Genomic DNA, 24087 nt, shown 5'->3' with positions numbered 1-24087 from the left:
TTCACTGCTCAGCAATATGTGTAGAGGCGTGCATCCGGGCCAACATGGGCAACACTACATAAGATCTTTCCTGACCCCCCACGTGTGGTATATAGAAGGGCTCCAACCTTAGGGGATATCCTGACACGGAGTGAGTACCGCTCGATTCCACCATCTAATTGGCTAAGCAATAGACGCCCCAAGGGGAACCACAAATGCGGTAGATGTAAATATTGTCCACGGATGATGGAGGGCACCAACCTCAGAATGGGGGGAGTGCAGTGGGAGGTAAGAGCATTCATAACGTGCCAGACCAGGTTTGTCTCCTATGTCATCTTTTGTCCCTGTCAATTCTTTTATGTGGGCAAAACCACCAGGCCCCTCGAAGAGAGAGTGGGGGAGCATTTCAAATCCATAAAATCTGGGAAGGGGTGCCCACGCCTGATTGATCATGTCAGACAGGCCCACGAAGGTAAAGCAAAATGCCTGAGATTTGCAGGACTTTTGCATGTCACAAATTCGAGGAGGGGAGGAAATAGGGATCAGGAGCTCACCCGACGAGAATCCCGGGTGATTCTACGTACGGAGGCAATGGGGCCATTGGGCCTCAATGACAGGCTAGAACTGTCCTGCTTCCTGGACCCTTAGAACTTAGTGCAACTTCCCCCCTTGGGCCTCCCCCCCCCCCTTTCCCGTCCCTTCTTGAAACCCCCCCCCCCCCCTTGCCTTTTCAATATTTACCCATGGACAGGTCTCTGTCCATTCGGTATTTAACCCCGATAGGGGTGCCCCCCCTTAAGGTTTTGCCCCGCTTCCTGCCCACTCGTCTGTCTCCGTTCTTTATTTTCTCGCCCCTTCGTAGGCTTTTTCTCCCCTTCGGGTCTCCACCCTTCTTTTCAGCTGCAACTATTTCCATTCCTTATTTGTACTCGAAGGTGGCGCCCGCGGTGTACGGGCACCCACTTGGGGGATATGGATTACATGGGGGAAGGCCGGGTGACAGGTGCAATACAGGGATGAGAGTGGACAGATATTGCCACCAATATATTGATGGTAGTGCCACCTTTTCCTGCATATAAAATAGGGAGGAAAGGACGTCACCGGGGGGGGATGAAGCTGCCCCGGTGATCGTCCCCCCTAATGCACGAATTCCTCCCTGTCTGCACTGTCGTGCCCGGTGTACCCCTGTCCTGCCCCTGGGGGGTTGGGCGTGCACCGCTTGGACGCCACACCAATCTCTGGGGATCCTTTGGATTTTTCCCTCCCCCCTTTCTTGCTGTATAATCACGCTCCCAGCTTACTTTTTCTAGTGAGCATTGGGGGAACGCACTTTATGCCACCCTGGCTCTCACCCCGGTACCCTGGTAGGATTAAACACAAGGGTAGGGGACAAAATAGCCCTCGATAGGGCTTTTAGGTTTGGGTGGGTTTTAGGCAGCCCCTTTGTTTTCGGGGGTCCCCCCCTGATTTTTTGTGTCCTTCTCTCCATGTGCCTCCCAAACTGCATGTTGATTTTAGAATGGGAATTGAGGTGGTCTTATTCCTTTTTAATCTATAGTATTTAATAAAGGTAAACAAAGAGGGTTCTTATGTCAGCAGACATCAAAAGAATCATGGGGTATAGGTGCAATCATAGGAATGTGTATAGATGGGATGGACTTTACCCTTTTATAATGGATCACTCTTCTCAATATCACATGGTTTAAAGCTTTATTTTAAGTTAATAATGTGTTAGCACAGCTTCTAATACGCCAATGTTCCTTGGCAAATGTTTATTGTAGTGTGCACAATGGTGTTTACGTAACGCAGTCTTGTTGTATTCGCCGTATTAAGGCGATCCTCCCCCCTGCACAACCATTGGTCCAAAGTAGAAGAGTTTCCCCTGTCACTCACAGGACACACATGACACGTCACATGACACGGCCCGTCCCCTCCCCTTTAGCCCAGTCACTATCGCATCACAGTTCCGCGGACCAATGGCGAACGCGGTGGGCGGGGCCTCTTGTCTACATCACAGAGGTCCGAACGCGCCGCCATTTCCCAAGGACATACGCACGTGAGCAAGCGCCACACCGGCGTGAAACGGCTGTTGTGCCGTCCTCTCATCCCCTGGTCACACCCCCGCATCCGTCTTGGATACAGGTCAGATTGTTCCGCTTCATGCACGTTGTGAACACGCATACAATGTCAATGTCTGCTGGTGATAACCTTGGACAATAAATGTGATTTAAAGACGCAGTGCACGGACCGCCTCATATGTACTACAAAAGGAGGAGGACCCTGCCCAAAGGCTTACAATCTAGAAGGAGAGGTAGAGACACGAAAGTTAGGGACCAGAGTTCCGTTGTGGGTTTAGAGCAATTGTGAGGGGTGGTAGGCCAGAGTGAAAAGGTGAGTTTTGAGGGCCTTCTTGAAGATGTTGAAGGAGGGGGCTGCCCTAATGGGTGGAGGTACAGAGTTCCAAAGTTTTGGAGCAGCTCTTGAGAAGTCCTGGAAGCGTGCATGGGACTGTGTGATGCGGGGGCAATCAGGCGAAGTTCATTGGAGGAGTGGAGTGAGCTGCTAGGTGTGTACCTCTGAGTGAGATCGGAAATGTAGGTTGGACAGGTTTTGTGGACAGATTTGTAGGTCAGACACAGTATCTTGAATCTGATTCTGGTCTGGATAGGAAGCCAGTGGAGGGATTCACAGAGGGGAGCCATCGTGGTGGAGCGATGGGAGGAGTGGATAATTTTGGCTGCCGCATTCATGATGGACTGCAGCAGGGCTTTTTGGGTCATAGGGAGACCAGACAGAAGGGCATTGCAGTAGTCAAGGCAGGAAATTATGAGGGCATGGATGAGGAGTTTGGTGGTGGCAGAGGTCAGGAAAGGGCAAATCTCACAGATGTTATGGAGGTGGAAGTTGCATGACTTTGTGAGGTTTTGGATGTGGGGAGTGAAGGATATAGATGTGGTTTGCAGAGTACAGATAAGAAGATACAGAAATGCAGATGTTGCAGACGGCCAGGATTCTCTTTAGGACTGGCCATGTACCATGTATGTGTGTAGTTGTGTGTTTGTGGTTGTTTTTTGGGGGGGCAGGTTGGGGGGGTTTGGTTCATAAATCTGCATATGTGCATTAGTAAACCGACATTTATTCCTATCCCATCTGATGACCAATTGTCCCCCAGGTGCCACTGAAAAGGATGATATCATACACAAATGCATCGGTTCAGGTGACACGCCGGCTTCCATGCATGGTGCCAGAAAGCCAATAAGAGCTGCAGGGAGACTACAACACATCGCTGGAGGCTCGGTAGGTGTTTTAATGCCTAAAAAATACTTTTTAAAAAGGTCCCCGTTATCCCTCAGGCATGCCGGTTAATTGAGACTTCCAGTTGCCTGAGTTGTGGATAACAGGGACTTTGCTGTATTCAGTAGACATGCCGGACTTTGCTGTATTCAGTAGACATGCCGGACTTTACTAAATACAGCAAAGTCCGGCATGTCTACTGAATACAGCAAAGTCCGGCATGTCTACTGAATACAGCAAAGTCCGGCATGTCTACTGAATACAGCAAAGTCCGGCATGTCTACTGAATACAGCAAAGTCCGGCATGTCTACTGAATACAGCAAAGTCCGGCATGTCTACTGAATACAGCAAAGTCCGGCATGTCTACTGAATACAGCAAAGTCCGGCATGTCTACTGAATACAGCAAAGTCCGGGATGTCTACTGAATACAGCAAAGTCCGGCATGTCTACTGAATACAGCAAAGTCCGGCATGTCTACTGAATACAGCAAAGTCCGGCATGTCTACTGAATACAGCAAAGTCCGGGATGTCTACTGAATACAGCAAAGTCCGGCATGTCTACTGAATACAGCAAAGTCCGGCATGTCTACTGAATACAGCAAAGTCCGGCATGTCTACTGAATACAGCAAAGTCCGGCATGTCTACTGAATACAGCAAAGTCCGGCATGTCTACTGAACACAGCAAATCCGGCATGTCTACTGAATACAGCAGACATGCCGTACTTTGCTGTATTCAGTAGACATGCCGGACTTTGCTGTATTCAGTAGACATCCCGGACTTTGCTGTATTCAGTAGACATGCCGGACTTTGCTGTGTTCAGTAGACATCCCGGACTTTGCTGTATTCAGTAGACATCCCGGACTTTGCTGTATTCAGTAGACATGCCGGACTTTGCTGTATTCAGTAGACATCCCGGACTTTGCTGTGTTCAGTAGACATGCCACTCGTAACTGAGCCAGAAAATATTGTCAGGAAGTGCGTTTGATGTTCTAAGCTGCATATAATTTGCATGTCAGTGGAAATTAAAATGATTAGCATCTCATTGACCATCTCTAGTCATCACTATTTCCTTTGTAATATCAATTCCCCATCCTGCTGACGTGCCAGAGCATGCTGCACACACACACGTCTCATGAGGTAATTCAGCGCTCTGTCTGTGTTGCATTGTGGGAGGGGGGCATGTGACATGTGTCCATGCTCAGAACAGCTATAAAACTAACGTTTGTCACTACAGTTTTGCTTTTAGGGTCATACATAAATAAATGAGATCATGGATATTGCAATTAGCATCAATAACAAATGTCCATCTGCGCATTACTTGTGTAAATTGCTGCATTATCCTCTAGGTGAGGCATCGGAGCTATTCTCACGTTTTCCAACCCAAACGAGGGAACAGTAATGTGCTCCATGCCCAGTGCCTGCTAACATGGTAATGTCTTGTGGTTTGTTTGTGATGAAGGGCACTGAGGTCATGGTTTTAGCACAGGCAGCACAGTGTGTCCCATTACTGGGGTAAATACATGACACACAGCATAGCGTGCATCATCAGGTATGTTGTTTGTTTCCAGGAGGCTGTGTGATTTGTGTTTATTGCAGGGCCTTGTATAATGTCTGCATCAGACAGAGTAACCACAGACAGCTGTGCTGTGGCTGACCTCTAGAAGCCTGAAATAGTCTGATAAATTATTACACAGGGGAAGTATAGGCAGAGGACCGGAAGACCTGCACAGTCTTCTGACTCACTGATGCTTTGTGAGCAGATGTATGCATAACAGTTCATACTTCCCTTATAAAGACACTGCATTTACCTTGTGTAATTGTAGTGTGTATCCCATTTGGGCTCCTTTCAAACTGTGTACATTGTGTCGCAATAGACAATAGCATCCTATCACAATGCGATGTAATGATATTCCTATGGGGCTGTGGCAGTTGCCATGACTATAATACACAGCAAGCAGTGTGTTTCCAGGATGACGTGCGTGTTTACAGTGGCAGTGAAGCACACTTTTTAATGTTACTGAATGCTTCACTGTATGTGTCGCATTGCACCAGTAATGTACACTGCAAGTGTCGGGTGGCAATTGCATAGCTTCCTATTACCACATGTATAGTGTGAAAGGAGCCTTACTGATAATATTCTTAAAGGACAACTGAAGTGAGAGATATGGAGGCAGCCATATTTATTTCCTTTTCAAACCATACCAGTTGCCTGGCTGTCCTGCTGATCAATTTGGCTGCAGTAGTGCCTGAATCACACCAGAAACAAGCATGTAGCTAATCTTAACAGATCTGACAATAATGTCAGAAACAACTGATCTGCATGCTTGTTCAGGGTCTATGGCTGAACGTATTAGAGGCAGAGGATCAGCAGGACAGCCAGGTAACTGGTAGTGCTTAAGGCAGCTTACACACAGGGACGTTACAGGCGCACGTTAGTGCAGCCTGTAACGATCCCCCAAGGCACAGCAATGTAACACAAGCGGGCTGTTCACACTGCCCACGATGCGTTACATGTAACGCTGCATGTTCTCCCGAAAGTGCAGCATGCTACGGCATTACAGCGGCTTAAGCTGCGTTAGACTGTTTGCACATGCTCAGTCATGTTGGGGAGGAGCGGAGAGCGGCCAGGCACATGGCTAATTAATATTCACTGCATGTTGATACGTGCAGTGTTTACTTCCTGGTGCGGCCGCTCTGTGCGGCGATTGGCCGGCGGGACCACGTGATGCCGCATGCGTCCAAGAGTACGCATCACGGCATTACGGACGCCAGAGTGAGCTGCACAACGCGGCTCACTCTGACGTCATGCAACCTTAACGTAGCACCTTAACGTAGCACCTAACGCAACGTCTTGGTGTGCAAGTAGCCTTAAAGGAAATAAATATGTCTGCCTCCATATCTCTCTAGCTTCAGTTGTCCTTTAAGGCACACATTCGATTGATGGCTGACTTTGTAAATGATCAATATTTTCCTGACTGTCAGATGATCAGGGAATATCATTCATTTTACTGCCTTGCACCACGTGATGTAGCTCCCCTCACCTATACAAAGCATAAGGCGCAAATGCAGCAGAAATCGTGCAGGCCGGTGATTGAGATTCAGGGAAAAATAGCACCATGATTTACATGTTATTCAAGCTGCTGTTGCAGATGTGAAAATGGGGACCATCCAATTTTTGGATCGATTCACACCTAGTGGAAAAGGGCCATCTGGCACATAGCACACATGCGAGAATCCTCCCCCATCTGGGATTGAGAAACGATCCCTCGGGACATTTTGGGGAATGATGCTGTACAGACACATCACTAGCTAGGGATCATGTGTTCTGTTGCTATGGAGTGTCGGAGAGACAATGATTGTCGGACAACAGAGCGGCTTCAGTCTGTCAGTGGGGTCAGTAAAAAGCATTGTGAACGGTCATGCTTGAGCATCGGTGGTTGCCCAACTGAGCGGCAGCCGCTGTACACACATAACGATCGTTGGTTGAAACGGTCATTATCGGATGTTAATGATGACAGTTATCGCTTGTGGGTACGTAGCTTCAGCCATGCACCATTGGCTCATCAGCAGAGCAGAGATGGCAAGTTTATCTCACAGCTACCAGTGTTTAACCTCCCTGGCGGTATGATTCTTTCTGGATTTTAGGATTTAAAAGCAGTGCAATTTTTCACAAACTTTTAGACACTAAAAGCAGGAAAAAAACCATACTGCAGTGACAACTGCGGCAGAACCTGTACAGACTCACCTCCCTGGTATCCAGCGCTGCAATTCTCCCTCCATCCTCCAGGTGGCGTTCTACCCCTAGAGTGAGATTGTCGTCATGCTGCCAAGTGGCGATCTCACCCGAGGGATCAAGAGCCTCTGAGGACCGGAAGAAGAATGGCTGGCAGGGTTTGTATCCCGGGGGAGGGGAGTTAGAAACATTGCCACGCTGCTCTGTGTCTGCATACCTCCTGGTGGCTACCCCGACTCAGGCTCGGGATTACTTCTCCTGACTTTTTTCCACCCCGAGCCGGACTCAGGGTTACCACCAAAGAGGTTAAGGGGCTTATATGCCAGTTGAAAGAAGAATAGCTACAGCAAAAGTGATGCAATAAAAATACTTGTGTTATTGGCCACATGTTACCCAATTGGATGCCACCCAACTGCCCTGCCCGTGCTCCACTTTCTTTTGCATTTGTCAATAAATCATCCCGCTGGCTAAATAACTAAAAGCATTTATCAAAAGTAAATTTGCCCATTGCTTAGCAATCTGATTTCACAAATAGCTTTAGTCCTGTCATCACCTCTTTGGAGACAAAGGATGGTAAATACAGCTTTATAACGCTGCTCCTCTCTGCTGTACACGGCTTCTTTGTGTATGGAGCTGAACACACAGCTGTATTCCGCAGCAGAGAAAGCATCTGCTGACATTCTCTGTGTATGATAAATTAGGAAGGAGCAGGCAGTATTATTACTCAGCCTTCAGTATTCTTCCAGAGATAGGGTAATTGTGTACACTGACTGCATCCCCTCAGCCCGATGGAGCAAGGGTGCTGATTCACCTAATTGCTTGATATTTTGGTGAATCATTTTCTCCCGCTGACTTGCTCTAAGTATTCCACTTTCAAGGTAATGAAGTCAATGAGGAGGAATTAAGGCAGCGAAGACTCTTTGCCGCTCCATAAATATCTGCAGCCAATGTCACACAGCAGCACCCACTACAAAACACACACTGAAAACAGGGCTGTGCTGATAGGTAGACATGGCCAATTAAAGGACACTCCAGCCAAAAAAATAAGCAGTTAAAATCTGACAGAACTGACATGTTTTGGACTAGCCCATTTCCTCATGGGGGATTCTCAGGGTTTCCTTTGTGTTCAAAAGCATTTCCTGAGTGGCAGTTTAACTGTCAAAATGCTAAGCTACCTGCCAGTTTCCCTACTCACCTGCACACTATTTTGTCAGTTAGACTTAGAAACTGTCGTTCAGGAAATACTTTTGAAAACAAAGAAAACCCTGGGGATCCCACATGAGGAGATAGACTAGTCCAAAACCTGTCGGTTCTGTCAGGTTTTAACTGCTTACTTTTTTTTTTTTTTTTTGCTGGAGTGGTCCTGTAAATGCTCATAATTACAGATTGCATGCAAGTTTAGTTTAAAAGTGTTCAAGGAAGGATTGAGGCCCTGGGGAAAAGGGAACCGGCCCCACCCCCAGCAAATTCAGCCCCCGGGGCACCTGAGCAGTGCTTCCCGGGGCCCCTGCACAATTTGTGACCGTTTCCAAATATCCTGCCACCTTGTATGCCCTGCAGCATTCTAACTCACCTGTCCCTGTGCGGCTGTGTCCATGCTTCCCATCTGCATCCCTGGCGCTGCCTACCTGTGAGAGGTATACTCCACTTCATGAGATACTCTAGTAAAAAACAGTGATGAAATGGAGAAAACTTATTTTCACTGTTATAATACTGTTCAATAAATAGGTAATTTAAAGAGACTCTGTAACAAAATATTTAGCCTTATTATATCTTCTATCCTATAAGTTCCTATACCTGTTCTAATGTGGTCTGGATTACGGCAGACTTTCCTAGTTGCACTGTCTCTGTAATATGTCTGATCTTCTTTTCTTTGTCAAGCTTTGTCGACCCAGAGAGGAAGGAGCTGCCTCTGCTGTAATGAATACAAGTTAAGCACGCCCCCTGCAGGCTCTGTGTGCTTTGTTTACTCCTCACTCTCCTCTGTTATATACAGTGTGTGTATATATATATATATATATATATATATATATATATATATATATATATATATATACATATATATATGTGTGTGTGTGTGTGTGTGTGTGTGTGTGTGTGTGTGTGTGTGTGTGTGTGTGTGTGTGTGTGTGTGTGTGTGTGTGTGTGTGTGTGTGTGTGTGTGTGTGTGTGTGTGTGTGTGTGTGTGTGTGTGTGTGTGTGTGTGTGTGTGTGTGTGTGTGTGTGTGTGTGTGTGTGTGTGTGCGTGTGTGTGTATATATCACTTCCTGGTTAGTGGCCATGTTTTATGTTTGTAAACACTGCCTAAAACTGGCGATTAATAGCCAGGGTCGCGGCGGGGAGCGGCAGAAATGGCAAAGAGGTATCCAGGAGATCACAGTGACTCGATTGGTATGTTTTTTACTGTACAAATCGGACAGTACAGATTCTCTTTAAAGTGGATCCGAGATTAACTTTTACTCATTGCATAATTGTGTTCCTTTCCTATAGTTTATAGGGCATTCCTCAAGCCAAATCCTTTTTTTTTGTTTTAATACTCTAATTCCCTATAAACTAAATAAGCCCCACCCACAGTTTTCAGAGAGCCTTGGCAGTAGCCTTGGCAGTAGCAAGGGCTCATGGGAGCTCAGTCTGGGCAGGAGGAGGGAGAGGTATTACTAGCCAGAGATTTCAGAGGCTGAGGGGAGGAGGGAGGAGGAGGGGGGATTAGGGTTTTTTTCAGTCTGAGTGCTGATGGTGCAGATAAGCCTGCCTCTGTGTAATGTTTACAAACAACATGGCTGCTGTCATTGTATCACAGGGAGAAATAATCATATTCTATTAAAGCAGTATGCAGACAGATTTGCTGTTTAAACCATCTAAACTGTACATAAAATATATAGACAAGTTACTTGTTACAGTTAGTTTTTCATCTCGGATCCGCTTTAAGGCAATTTTGTGTACAAAAAAAATTATTATGAATCGAATTCCACCTCGGCAGGTCCATTTTCAAGTTGCCTAAGTTTTCATATTACTGTATCAACTCTGAATTATTTTCTTCTCATTGATCATCCGTAGGACCAGGGCCAGTGCTTCCTTAGAGGCAAAGGGAGACCCAGAGTCTGTAGGCCCCCCAAGTTGTCTCCCCCTCCTCTTCAGCTATGGTGACCCTAGGCCCGGCCGTAGACCATTTGCCGCCTGAGGCAAACTTTAAAGAAATCGCCACCGTCGCCCCCCCCCCCCCCCCCAGCCGTGGGTGTGGGGGGGGGCGCCCGAGCTGGAGGGGATAGCGGAGGGGATAGCGGACAGGAAGGGGGTATTGGGCCTAGCGGTTGGCCCTCCCTCGCCTGGGTCCCCCATCCTCCGCTCCCCTCCAGCTTGTTACGTCGCTGGCTGGCTGCAGCTATAAGAGGCAACGGGCGGGGATCACTCACCTCTTCCTCGTTCCAGCCTGCGCTCCACTGACGTCACTTCCTGCTACGCCACAGGAAGTGACGTCAGTGGAGCGCACGCTGGAACGAGGAAGAGGTGAGTGATCCCCGCCCATTGCCTCTTATAGCTGCAGTCAGCGACGTAACAAGCTGGAGGGGAGGGGAGCGGAGGACGGGGGACCCAGGCGAGGGAAGGGGGGGGTCAGACCCCCCTCCCCGCCGCTAGGCCCAATACCCCCTTCCTGCCCGCTATCCCCTCCAGCTCGGGCGGCCCTCCACACCCACGGACGGGCGGGTGCCGCCCCCCCCCCCCCCCAGAAGTGCCGCCTGAGGCAAACGTTTCACCCCGCGTCATGGGCGGGCCGGCCCTGGGTGACCCTGTACATACCGGCAGGAAGTGAGGAAGAGAGGAAGGCCAGAGCATAGAGCACGGTGCTGCATCCCGTGTCCTGCCTGCATTATGTAAGACTCCACTGTGTGTACACTCTGCATTTATAAGGTAAAGGAGGAGGAGGATAATGGGAACGCTAACTATGCTTTGGGGGACAAATGATGGGCACCTAATGATATTGTGATGGGGGGGGGGTGGGGGTGGAAATCGGACCTGCAGCCAGCATGGGGGTCCTGGGTGTTGAATTTACTGGGGGGGGGGGGGTTGTAAGGGGGACCCCCAAGTTACTTTTGCCCCCGGGCCTCATTGTAGTCAGAACTTACCCTGCCTAGGACTGAATATGGACTTACAGAGACCTGCTGCACCTTACCTTCCTTGTAGGCTCCTCCTTGTAGGCTCCTCCCTCCTTATTATAACCTGCACCTTATTATAACCTGCATTTACGCAAACACCAGCTTTCACTTAGTTGGGGAAGGATATAGCTGTGGCCATGAAAAGACCAGGAAGTCGAAATGTGGGAACGAAAAACAGGACTCTTACAGTCTTTTGTTTTGTCGCCTAAACAAAATCTACAGAGAGGTTGGCAAGACTGTATCTTGCTGTTGATAAATCGAAAGACTCACCAAGCAACAGAACATGATGAATAAGAGTTCATTAAATGCTTGGATCAGGCACATATTTCATTGGAATCAATATTTCCTTACATCCCATACATAAAGTACAGGATGGGCCATTTATATGGATACACCTTAATAAAATTGGAATGGTTGGTGATATTAACTTCCTGTTTGGGGCACATTAGTATATGTGAAGGGGGGAAACGTTTCAAGATGGGTGGTGACCATGGTGGCCATGTTGAAATCTGCCGGCTTAAATCCAACTTTTTTTTTCAATAGGCAGAGGGTCATGTGACACATCAAACTTATTGGGAATTTCACAAGAAAAACAATGGTGTGCTTGGTTTTAACATAACTTTATTCTTTCATGAGTTATTTACAAGTTTCAATTGTCTATGCTGTGAAGATACGAGATGTGCAGCCCCTGAAACTACGGATACTGTAAGCCTGTGCTAGCATTTCTCCTGCAGTGTTGCTATCACTGTGTGAAGAGTGGAAGCAGAGGGTTGCATTGACAATCCAACACAATGGGCAGCACATGGAACACATTTTATAAGTGGTCAGAAACTTGTAAATAACTCATGAAAGAATAGAAGTTACGTTAAAACCAAGCACACCATTGTTTTTCTTGTGAAATTCCCAATAAGTTTGATGTGTCACATGACCCTCTTCTTATTGAAAAAACAAAAGTTGGATTCAAAATGGCCGTCATGGTCACCGCCCATCTTAAAAAAAGTTTCCCCCCTCACATATACTAATGTGCCATAAACAGGAAGTTAATATCACCAACCATTCCCATTTTATTAAAGTGTATCCATATAAATGGTCCACCCTGTAGATATTTGGAGTTGCTGGAACCATGCAACAAAAATTGTGGAACCACACAGGTCAGCATTTCTTAAAAACAAGAGTTTCCAATTTTACTACATAGTAATACAAAACAAACAAACAAACACGCATCACAGAGACTCAATGAATATAGTTTTCAAATATATGTCAAGGCTGTGTTTGTTAAAATATACAGTGCATCAATGTTGATATGGCAAGTAAAATGGAAATATCTGGACCTACTTCCTCAAACTGGGTAAAAACTCCACCAATTCATGGTTTACAATATCAAATATACTTCCCTTGTCGGGTGGCATAGGCGCTAAAAGCTAACATCCACCTTCTCAATGTGTTTCGTGAAACAAATGTTCAGTTCCCAAAAACAGAGAAGGTGTAACGATCGGTGTAACACAGAGAGGGTCTGATTACCGGTGAACTGCAGTATCACCGAGAATACAGAATATACCCGATTATTGATGATCTGCAGTATCACCGATAATCAGATATATCTTCTAACCTCTGGACACCTGAGAGATGAGAGTGTTGGTGCAACAGTAATACTTTGAGGAACGCACCCGGGAGATAGGTGCTAGACAGTAAGAGATACAGCAATGGATCAGATTCCTTCCACAGGTCTGGAGCTCCCCAAGGGGCGGAGCAAGGCTGAGAGAGGGAAGGACAGAAGGTGAGTGACACCAATGGTGCAGTGTCACTGACAGGTATGTGAACTATCTCCAAACTGGGAAGATAGTTCTTGAGGTCGGACAGGCCAGGTCGGCAACAGACAGACAGATCAGGTACAGAGACAAGAGGCAGATGCAGATTCCAGAGACTAGCCGAGGTCAGCAACAGAGTATCAGAATGACAAGGTACAAAATCAGAGATCAGAAGAATGGTCAGGAAAGCAGAAGGTCATAACAAATAATCAACAATGCCTAAGCTTGAGTGTGAGCTCCAAGATTCTCACACTCCAGGAACTAGCCTAGAATATGACAATAATACAGATGATACTGAATTCCTAGACTAAGGTGTGAGTTCCTTGCCATCAACACCTTGGAAACTGAACTAAAGTATAACACAAATAATAACAGATTTCCTAGACTAAGGTGTGAGATCCTTGGCCATCAACACCTTGGAAACTGGTCTAAAGAACACAGATACTGACGAGGTCTGAGTGCTACCACGTAGTGATCGCAACGCCAGACACCAGATGAATGACCAGCACCCAGTATATATACACTAGCGCTCTCCAGCGCCTCCCCTAAGTGCTGGGCCAATGAAGGTTGCTGAAATTGTCAGCTGACCGGCTTGGTCAGCTGTCCCCCTTCTGACTGCCATAAAGGCCCTGCCTCTCTGCGCGCGCACGTCCTCCAAAACCAATGTGGACTATCAGTCCCAGCCACACCAGTCATGAGTTGTAATGTTTCTGCTGTGTTGGATGCGGAATTTTCTCCGCATCCCGCATTACTGAGAGGCGCAGGCCTATGCGTGCAACTTGCCGCATTGGACGCGGAATCCGCCACCCTGTTGTCAGAGCATGCGGCGGTTTCTCCGCGCTCCGACTGCGCGCCAGCTGCCATGTTGAACGCGGAATCAGCCGCCTCACCTTGAGTATTGGCAGCGGCTTTTCCGCGTTTTCTCACAGTACCCCCCCCCCCCCCCGAGGAGTGGACTCCGGACAACTCCTACCAGGCTTCTCAGGATATCGAGTGTGGAACTCCCTTCTCAATTTGTCCGCATGCATGCGACACTCAGGTACCCATGTTCTCTCCTCTATACCATACCCCTTCCAGTGAACCAGATATTGTAGTGAGTTCTGCCCTACTCGTGAATCTAAAATTTTCTCTACTTCATACTCAGGTTGGTCGTCTACCATCACCGGAGGAGGAGGATTGGTACCCACGTGGAAAGCTGGCTTAAGCAGAGATACATGAAAAGATCTTACACCACGCATGCTAGCAGGAAGATCGACGGCATAAGTAACATTGTTGATCTTCCTTGTCACAGAAAAAGGGCCCACAAACCTGGGACCTAACTTGGCCCGAGGGTTGTTTCAGGGTCAAGTGACGAGTGGAGACCCAGACCAGATCTCCTTGTCGGAACTTCCACTCTAAGGATCGTTTCTTGTCAGCTTGATCTTTCTGACTTTGAAAAGCCTTTTCCAAATTGCTTTTCACGATCCCCCAAATGGTTTTGAACGATTTTTGCCAAGCCTCCAGAGCTGGAAACGGAGTGGAGGCTACTGGCAATGGGGAAAACTTGGGCAACTTTCCAGTCACCACCTGAAATGGAGAGAACCCAGAAGAAGCGCTTTTCAGATTATTGTGCGCAAATTCCGCATATGGCAAGAACTTAACCCAATAATTTTGCGCTTCTGCAACATAACACCTCAAAAATTGTTCCAATGACTGATTAACCCTCTCCGTCTGACCATTGGTCTGTGGGTGGTAGCCTGACGAGAATGACAGTTACATGCCCATTTGATGGCAAAATGCCCTCCAAAATCTAGAGACAAATTGGACTCCCCGATCTGACACAATGTTTTCCGGAATGCCATGAAGTCGGAAAACGTGAATGATGAAAAGATCGGCCAACTCCTGGGCCGAGGGGAGTCCCTTTAAGGGCACAAAATGGGCCATTTTACTGAAACGGTCGACTACCACCCAAATGACCGACATGCCTTCAGACCTAGGAAGCTCCCCTACAAAATCCATGGACAGATGGGTGCATGGTTCACTCGGGGTGGGCAAAGGCTGCAACGTTCCCACAGGTGCCAGACGGGAGGGTTTACTTTTAGCACACACTGCACACTCTCTGACACACTCCTTGCAATCTGTTGCCAAAGAAGGCCACCAAGCACATCTAGCAATCAAGTCTTGTGTTCTGGAGGCCCCTGGATGTCCAGCATTCTTGTGTGAATGAAACATCTGTAACACCTGGAGACGAAAAGGCAGTGGCACAAACATAACCCCTTCAGGATTTCCCTCAGGGACATCCTGCTGGAAGGGACCTAAAGTCTCCGTCCAGTCTTTCCAAGTCTCTGTAGCTCCCAATACTACCTTCTGTGGAACAATGGGTTCAGGTTCTGAGGGATGTGCTGTCTCTGGCTCAAAACATCTGGACAAGGCATCTGCCTTAATGTTTTTACTACCAGGAGTGTACGTAATTACAAATCTAAATCTCGAGAAAAACAGTGACCACCGAGCCTGACGAGGACTCAATCTCTTAGCCCCCTCAATGTATTCCAAATTCTTGTGATCCGTGTAGACTGTAATCATATGTTCATCTCCTTCTAACCAATGACGCCATTCTTCAAAGGCCAACTTAATGGCTAGAAGCTCCCTGTTCCCTATATCGTAGTTTCTCTCTGCTGGAGAGAACCTCCAAGAAAAATAGGCACATGGGTGCAATCTTCCCTGCAGCCAAGAGCGTTGAGACAGCACAGCGCCTACTCCAACCTCTGAGGCGTCAACCTCTACAATAAATGGATAGGAGGTGTCCACGTGTCTCAATATGGGTGCAGAGCAAAACAGTTCTTTCAGAGTGGAGAAAGCGGCCAGAGCTTCGGGGGACCAATGGTTGGTATCTGCCCCTTTTTTAGTGAGACTGGTGAGGGGTGCTATGACTGTGGAGTACCCCTTTATAAACCTTCTATAGTAATTTTCAAACCCTAGAAATCTCTGAAGAGATTTGAGACCTACTGGTTGGGGCCATTCCAAGACAGCAGAGACTTTGGCGGGATCCATAGAAAGGCCTGAGGTGGAAATTATGTATCCCAGAAAAGCGACAGATGTCACCTCAAAAATGCATTTCTCCAACTTAGCGTAAAGCCTGTTCTGTCTGAGCCTGTGCAACACGAATCTGACATGAGCCCTGTGCTCAGAGAGGTTGTCTGAGAAGATCAATATATCATCCAGGTATATTAGGACGAATTTACCCAACACCTCCCTGAAAACTTCATTAATGAGTTCCTGGAAGACGGCCGGGGCATTACACAACCCGAAGGGCATCACCAGATACTCGTAATGCCTGTCGGGTGTGTTAAAGGCCGTCTTCCATTCATCGCCCTCCCTGATCCGCACCAGGTTGTATGCACCTCGTAAATCCAATTTTGAAAAAATCTTAGCCTTGGTGACTTGAGTGAACAAATCGTCTATCAAGGGTAACGGATAGCGATTTTTAACTGTGATTTTATTCAGTCCCCGGTAATCAATGCACGGCCGAAGGCCTCCGTCCTTTTTCTTTACAAAAAAAACCCCCGCTCCGGCAGGTGACCGAGAAGGACGAATGAACCCCTTAGCTAAGTTTTCACGGATATATTCTTGCATGGCCACCTTTTCTGGCCCCGACAGGTTGTAGAGGTGACCTCTAGGAGGCATATAACCCGATCGGAGATCAATCGGGCAATTGAAAGGGCGATGTGGAGGTAATTCATCGGCAGCTTTGGGACATAACACGTCCAAAAACTCTGCATATTGTTCCGGAACACCCTCCACATGAATCCTGGTTTGGCCTAAGGTCACCTTCGCTAAACAGTGACGAAAACAGTGGGCTGACCAGCTGGCTAGCTGACCGGTAGCCCAGTTTATCTGAGGAGAGTGAAGGTGTAACCACGGCATGCCAAGGATGATTGTGGAGGTTGTCATGCGCAACACAAAAAACTGCAATCTCTCTCTATGCAGCACCCCTATAGTGACTTCCACTTCTGGTGTCTGAGACAGAGGATGGTTACGCTGTAGTGGGGAATCATCCACTGCCGTAACCTGTAGAGATGGTTTTACCGGGATGAACGGAATACCTAATTTCTTAGCAAATTCGTAATCCATGAAATTAGCCGCTGAGCCCGAGTCAACAAAGGCCTCAGAGACTTCCGATTTATCCTCCCATGTAATCATACAAGGAAGGAGTAACCACGGCCGGCCTTTGACCTGAGCGACCGGAGCGATCGCTCAGGGCGCCGTGCCGCCATCCTCCAGGGGGGGGCGCCGCGCCACTCTCCTGCCGCCCTGGCCGCATATTGTAATTTTTTTTCTTACTTGCGGCGGCCGGCGGCTGCGTGCTCCAGCTGGATTGCACGCACGGTCTGTCTCCCTCTGGCTCCGCCCCCTGGTGCCGCTGGGGGTGATGGGGGCGAAGACCAGCAACTGCTGGGGCCTCTTGGAGGCATTGTGAGAGTCTCCGCCCCGCGCCGGCCCCGTCATGATAGGAGGATGGAAGCGCGCGGTGTGCCAGTGCCAGCCACCCTGCCCTGACCTGGCTGTGACAGTGAGTGTGACTGTCCTCGAGACCTGGGCTGTCCATCTCCCCATGACCACCAGTAAAAGTAAGGCTCCGCTCCCCAGGACCCCAATATATGCTTTTGTTGTGTTACAGACTAAGCCTATATACTGTGTATATATATATATATATATATATATATATATATATTACACTAAGTGGGGGTCTGCCTGTATACATACACACTAAAGGGGGGATCTGCCTACAAGACTAGTAGCCTATGTTACCTAAGGGGGGGGGGGGATCTGCCTATAATAGGCAGATCCCCCCCTTAGTGTATATATGCTACTAGTCTTGTATATGTAGGCAGATCCCCCCTTTAGTGTATATATATATATGTATATATATATATTAGGCAGATCCCCCTTAGTATATATTATATATACACTATTTATTTAAGTATTTATATGCCGCTGACATATTACGCAGCGCTGTGCAGAGTATATATTGTCTTGTCACTAACTGTCCCTCAGAGGGGCTCACAATATAGTCCCTAGAATAGTCATATGTGTATGTATATTTTCCATGTATCATAGTCTAGGGACAATCTTTTAGGGAGAAGCCAGTTAACTTATCTGTATGTTTGTGGGAGGAAACCGGAGTGCCCGAAGAAAACCCACACAGACACGGGGAGATCATACAAACTCCTTGCAGATAGCGTCCTGGCCGGGATTCGAACCAGGGACCATGTGCTGCAAGGCGAGAGAGCTAACCACTACGCCACCGTGCTGCCCATACACTAAGGGGGGATCTGCCTAATATATATGCACTAAAGGTGGGATTTGCCTACAAGACTAGTAGCCTATATACACTAAGGGGGGGATCTGCCTATAATAGATAGATCCCCCTTCGTGTATATAGGCTACTAGTCTTGTATATGTAGGCAGATCCCCCATTTAGTGTATATATAGGCAGATCCCCCCCTTAGTGTATATATCTTCCTATATATACACTAAGGGGGGGGATCTGCCTATATATACACTAAAGGGGGATCTGCCTACATGTACAAGACTAGCAGCCTATATACACTTAGGGCCCTTTTACACTTAATCAGTTGCTCTCAGTTAAAACGGAAAGAAAACTGGTTTTCAAAGTAAGTCTCGTGTTCCTATGGCTCCTTTCACACTTAACACGTTTTAACTGAAATCTTCTTACCAATGCACTGCTATGGAAAAAACGCGTACTAACGCACACTAACGCATAACAACTGATTAAGTGTAAAGGGGGCCTAAGGGGGGCATCTGCCTATAATAGGCAGATCCCCCTTAGTGTATATAGGCTGCTAGTCTTGTTTATGTAGACAGATCCCCCTTTAGTATATATAGGCAGCCTATATATACTAAAGGGGGGGATCTGCCTACATATATAAGACTAGTAGCCTATATACACTAAGGGGGGGGGGGGGGGGATCTGCCTATATGATACTAAAGGGGGGGATCTACCTACATACAAAAAAGTGTGGGGGGGGAAATCTGTTTTGACTGTCTATATACACTAAAGGGCGTATCTGCTGCCTATATACAGTTAGGCGTGTGTGTGTGTGTGTGTGTGTGCGTGTGTGTGTGCGTGCGTGCGTGCCTGCGAAGAGGATGAATGGGGGGGGGCGGGCACCAAAATCTGGTTACGCTCAGGGCGCTGTGAAACCTAAGGCCGGCCCTGGGAGTAACCGCTTATCCTCTAGGGGTGAGAGCTGTACGCCTAGGGTATCACCCCCAACTACTCCTAGGCAATGGCGTTTCTTGACTTTTTAGGGCAATTCCGTACTCTATGTCCCCCCTCTGCACAATAAAGACACAAATGCTCAGAAATCCTGCGTCTCCACTCCATTTGAGACAGTTTTGACCGACCAATCTGCATTGGCTCGGGGGGAGGAGAAACGGGCGGAGATGCAGTCACCGGGGGTGTAGCGTAGGTCAACATTTTAACATTGTCTCTGCCCCTGGTCTGCCTTTGATACCGTAACCTGCGATCAATCCTAATTGCCGATGAAATGGCCTCATCGACAGTCTTAGGTTCAATCAGACTTAACATTAGATCTGAAACCTCATCTGATAATCCTGATAAGAAACAGTCTAAAAGGGCATAGGTGTCCCACCTGGCTGAAACTGACCATCTCCTAAATTCTGCCGCATACTCCTCGACCGGACCCTTGCCTTGACGCAATAACTTGAGCTTCCGCTCAGAAGTCGACGCAATGTCTGGATCGTCGTAAATTATTGCCATAGCCTTAAAAAAATTCATCAACAGAGGTTAAAGCTACATCTCCAGTGGGCAGACTGTATGCCCAGGTCTGGGAATCTCCTGATAACAGAGTCTTGATAAATGTGACCCTTTGGGTCATGGTTCACTGAAGATCTAGGTCTTAACTCAAAGTATGACAACACTCTACTCCTAAAATTTTGAAAGTCAGATCTGTGACCAGAAAATTTTTCAGGTACAGGCATACGTATGTCTGTGCTAGGAGGGGATCGCACCTCATCCACTGCCGTCTGAAGGGTACGTAGAGAACCGGACAAAGGGTCAATCATAGCTTTGTGATTACCCAGCACTTAGTTGATAGAGTCCACCGAAGTGGTAAGTGCGCCCAGACGGTCAGTGTGTGCGTCCATTTGCATTTTGGGTCTGGCGTTCTGTAACGATCGGTGTAACACAGAGAGGGTCTGATTACCGGTGAACTGCAGTATCACCGAGAATACAGAATATACCCGATTATTGATGATCTGCAGTATCACCGATAATCAGATATATCTTCTAACCTCTGGACACCTGAGAGATGAGAGTGTTGGTGCAACAGTAATACTTTGAGGAACGCACCCGGGAGATAGGTGCTAGACAGTATGAGATACAGCAATGGATCAGATTCCTTCCACAGGTCTGGAGCTCCCCAAGGGGCGGAGCAAGGCTGAGAGAGGGAAGGACAGAAGGTGAGTGACACCAATGGTGCAGTGTCACTGACAGGTATGTGAACTATCTCCGAACTGGGAAGATAGTTCTCGAGGTCGGACAGGCCAGGTCGGCAACAGACAGACAGATCAGGTACAGAGACAAGAGGCAGATGCAGATTCCAGAGACTAGCCGAGGTCAGCAACAGAGTATCAGAATGACAAGGTACAAAATCAGAGATCAGAAGAATGGTCAGGAAAGCAGAAGGTCATAACAAATAATCAACAATGCCTAAGCTTTAGTGTGAGCTCCAAGATTCTCACACTCCAGGAACTAGCCTAGAATATGACAATAATACAGATGATACTGAATTCCTAGACTAAGGTGTGAGTTCCTTGGCCATCAACACCTTGGAAACTGAACTAAAGTATAACACAAATAATAACAGATTTCCTAGACTAAGGTGTGAGATCCTTGGCCATCAACACCTTGGAAACTGGTCTAAAGAACACAGATACTGACAAGGTCTGAGTGCTACCACGTAGTGATCGCAACGCCAGACACCAGATGAATGACCAGCACCCAGTATATATACAATAGCGCTCTCCAGCGCCTCCCCTAAGTGCTGGACCAATGAAGGTTGCTGAAATTGTCAGCTGACCGGCTTGGTCAGCTGTCCCCCTTCTGACTGCCATAAAGGCCCTGCCTCTCTGCACGCGCGCGCGTCCTCCTAAACCAATGTGGACTATCAGTCCCAGCCACACCAGTCATGCGTTGTAATGTTTCTGCTGTGTTGGATGCGGAATCCGCCGCACCGCTGTCCGTGCGTGCAGCGTTTTCTCCGCATCCCGCATTACTGAGAGGCGCAGGCCTATGCGTGCAACTTGCCGCATTGGGCGCGGAATCTGCCGCCCTGTTGTCAGAGCATGTGGCGGTTTCTCCGCGCTCCGACTGCGCGCCAGCTGCCATGTTGAACGCGGAATCAGCCGCCTCACCTTGAGTATTGGCGGCGGCTTTTCCGCGTTTTCTCACAGAAGGATTAAGATAAAATGAGGCCCTAGGCAAGATAACAGTTTTTGCCCACCACTCATGGTCACCTGACTTTTTTAGTAAGATTTGGTGGGGGGGTAGCATCCACTAGGTCCGTAGACTTTCTCCAGGCCCTAGGGAACTGCCTAGGGTTGCCTTGTGGATTATCCAGGTCTCCCTAAACAGGTCATCAGCTTGAAAATCATGAGAATGAATTGTAAATAACCACAGCCAAATCCTTCCTTACTCACTTGCCAAGAAAGATGTGTGTAGAATAAACAAAGAACTCCAGAAAAAGAAGCCACCACCATGTATCCAAGTTGGTTGTATTTATGCCTCTTTTTGCTTATCCTAAACATAATTATTAGCCGTAGTAGCCCTCTCAGTGTATCTACAGCCATCCAGCAAGGACAGGAAGGAAGCTGTACAGCGCAAAGCTTAGATTTTACTGCATATTACTGTTTTTTACATAAAGCTGCATTGTAGATTGTAAGTTCGCAAGGGCAGGGTCATCCTAATGTTTACTGTTTTTGTTGCAATATTTGGGCTGCTTGAGACTCTTTTTTTGGTTGTACCTATGTTCCCCGTGTTGTCTTACTGTGCTTTGTAAAGTGCTGTGGAATATGTTGGCGCTATATAAATAAATAATCATAATAATAATTGTAGTAAAATACATTTCTCGACAATATTGAGACAGCACTTAGCAGTAAGCTTTGGGAAGAAGAAGATATATGTCGTCATTAATTTATTGATTTGCACATACAATGGACACCTGAAGTATGAGGGTGGAGTAAGTAAGTATGTAAGTCCATCATTATGGACTGTATTTTCAAAATGCTTCTTCTTGCGTGGATTTTGAAGGTGGGGATGCACAAAAATACAACAACAAAAAATTAGTTAAAAAAGCAGAGGTAGTAGTTAGCTTACCTCTCCCGAAGAACAACAACCAAAATGGCTTAGCAATTTGAAAATGTTATTGCACAAGAATCAGGTATGATGACGCGTTTTGCAGGCTTTACCCGCTTCCTCAGGTAAATAGTACCCACAAAATAGTGTTGTGCGGCTTCTAGTGAATAAGTACGAGTGCCTCAGAGCTCGGAGGTTCTTGCTGGGATGTTGTGCTGATGCTCCTCCTCCTTATTCTTTATGAATCACTGATCCAGAACAGGCATGCAGACTCTGGCTCAGTCTGGCTCCACCTTGCTGCATGCTAGTTAAAGATTTGTGGCCCAGGAGCTACTAAAGCTAAAAGATCAGTATTACAGGAAGGCAACTGGAATTAATTAACTACTTCAGATTCCATGACATGAGTCTTGCATCCGAATTTGCTACTCTACAGATTCCTGGACATGAGACTCACGTCCAGCACTAATAGCTGCTGCTGCGATTGTGCACACATATTGATTGTTAATAGTCACTTTTTTGGGGCACCTCCTCCACCCTAGTTCAATAGTCTCAACAGCCCACCTGTATTTCACTGGACGGTACTCCATTTTAGGTTGCTAAACTATTAACAATTCTTTTGGAAAGTGAACCATCCAGCTGATGGAGCCAAGAGCCAGAGTGAGGACGGGTTTTCCATACTAGTTTTCTTTTTTTGTTTTTTTTTTTTGTATGAAATGAAGTCCTCACTTGTGTTGGTTTTTCTCCCAAACCGATTTTCAAAATCGCCCTAAAAGCACTTGTGCTATGATTCCTTATGTATATCCATATCAGCGCGTTTCGACTGCTTTCCGCTTACCAAAGCGCTGCCTGTTCCATTTTCTGAGGGCTCTTTCACACCAGAGGCTAGATTCAGTGTTTTACAGCCAAGACCATAGTTGGTGTTTTCCAAGGTAAATTAAAAGTCCATAGACTTTCATTTTACCTTTCACACCTAAAGCAGCTTTTTTGGATGTTGCGTTTTTAAGCTTCCCAGAGCTTTTTCAAAGCTGTTTACAGCCGAAGTTGGCTTTTCGCGTTTCAATGATAGTCAATTGAAAACGCCAACTACAGCGTTTTCAAATCGTTTTACAGCTGACTTGTTGACTTATTTTTAAGAAAAATATGAGCTGTAAAACGCTTTGAAAACGCTATGTATTGGCGTTAAGCAAAAGGCAGAGTTTCAGCCTTTTCTACTGCAGCCTCTAGTGTGAAAGAGCCTGAGCGTTTTGGCTCAATGGAAGGTATAGGGAATTCACTAGTCAGGAAGTGAAAAAAACAAATCGCTCATCAAAAGCACTTAGAAAAGCTCCAGCCTAAAATCGCTAATGTGCACAAAAACGCAAAGCGCGAGTGCTGGCGATTCATGATGTGAACAAGGCCTAAGAGTGATTTTGTAATTGAGCTGTAGTAAGGGGTTCATTTCCCCTAGATGCATTTTATTTGGGTTTTTCTGTACACAAATTGTATTTGATCTGAGAGCCCATGCTAATCAATGAAAGTCGAAGGGCTGGCTCACATTTTTTTCAAATGTAAAAATGAAACACTTACAGCATATGCTTTTTAGGGGGGAATCTTTATATATATATTTTTCTATTAATTACATTGCACTGCTGTAAATAACGTATATTTTATTAATGAACAAAGCAACTTGGTATCTGGAAATATGTGTGCCAAAAACACAACACTGCACATGGAAACATACCCTGACTTACACCCAC

The 24087-nt window shown here is 46.9% G+C and overlaps 1 long non-coding RNA gene across 3 annotated transcripts in view; it reads left to right on the top strand.

The window, feature by feature from the left end:
• LOC137571507 (uncharacterized) overlaps positions 1-24087 on the top strand; it is a 75158-nt gene that overhangs the window by 40715 nt on the left and 10356 nt on the right. For all 3 annotated transcript variants that reach the window (XR_011031363.1, XR_011031362.1, XR_011031361.1), the window contains exon 3: positions 3152-3276. This is a non-coding gene — a long non-coding RNA (uncharacterized lncRNA). The remainder of the gene's footprint in view (positions 1-3151; positions 3277-24087) is intronic.

Source organism: Hyperolius riggenbachi, chromosome 4, assembly GCF_040937935.1.
Source record: "Hyperolius riggenbachi isolate aHypRig1 chromosome 4, aHypRig1.pri, whole genome shotgun sequence".
In the NCBI taxonomy this organism is placed as follows: Eukaryota; Metazoa; Chordata; class Amphibia; order Anura; family Hyperoliidae; genus Hyperolius; species Hyperolius riggenbachi.
Note: the sequence above shows the minus strand (reverse complement) of the source record. Positions and strands in the feature narration are given on the sequence as shown.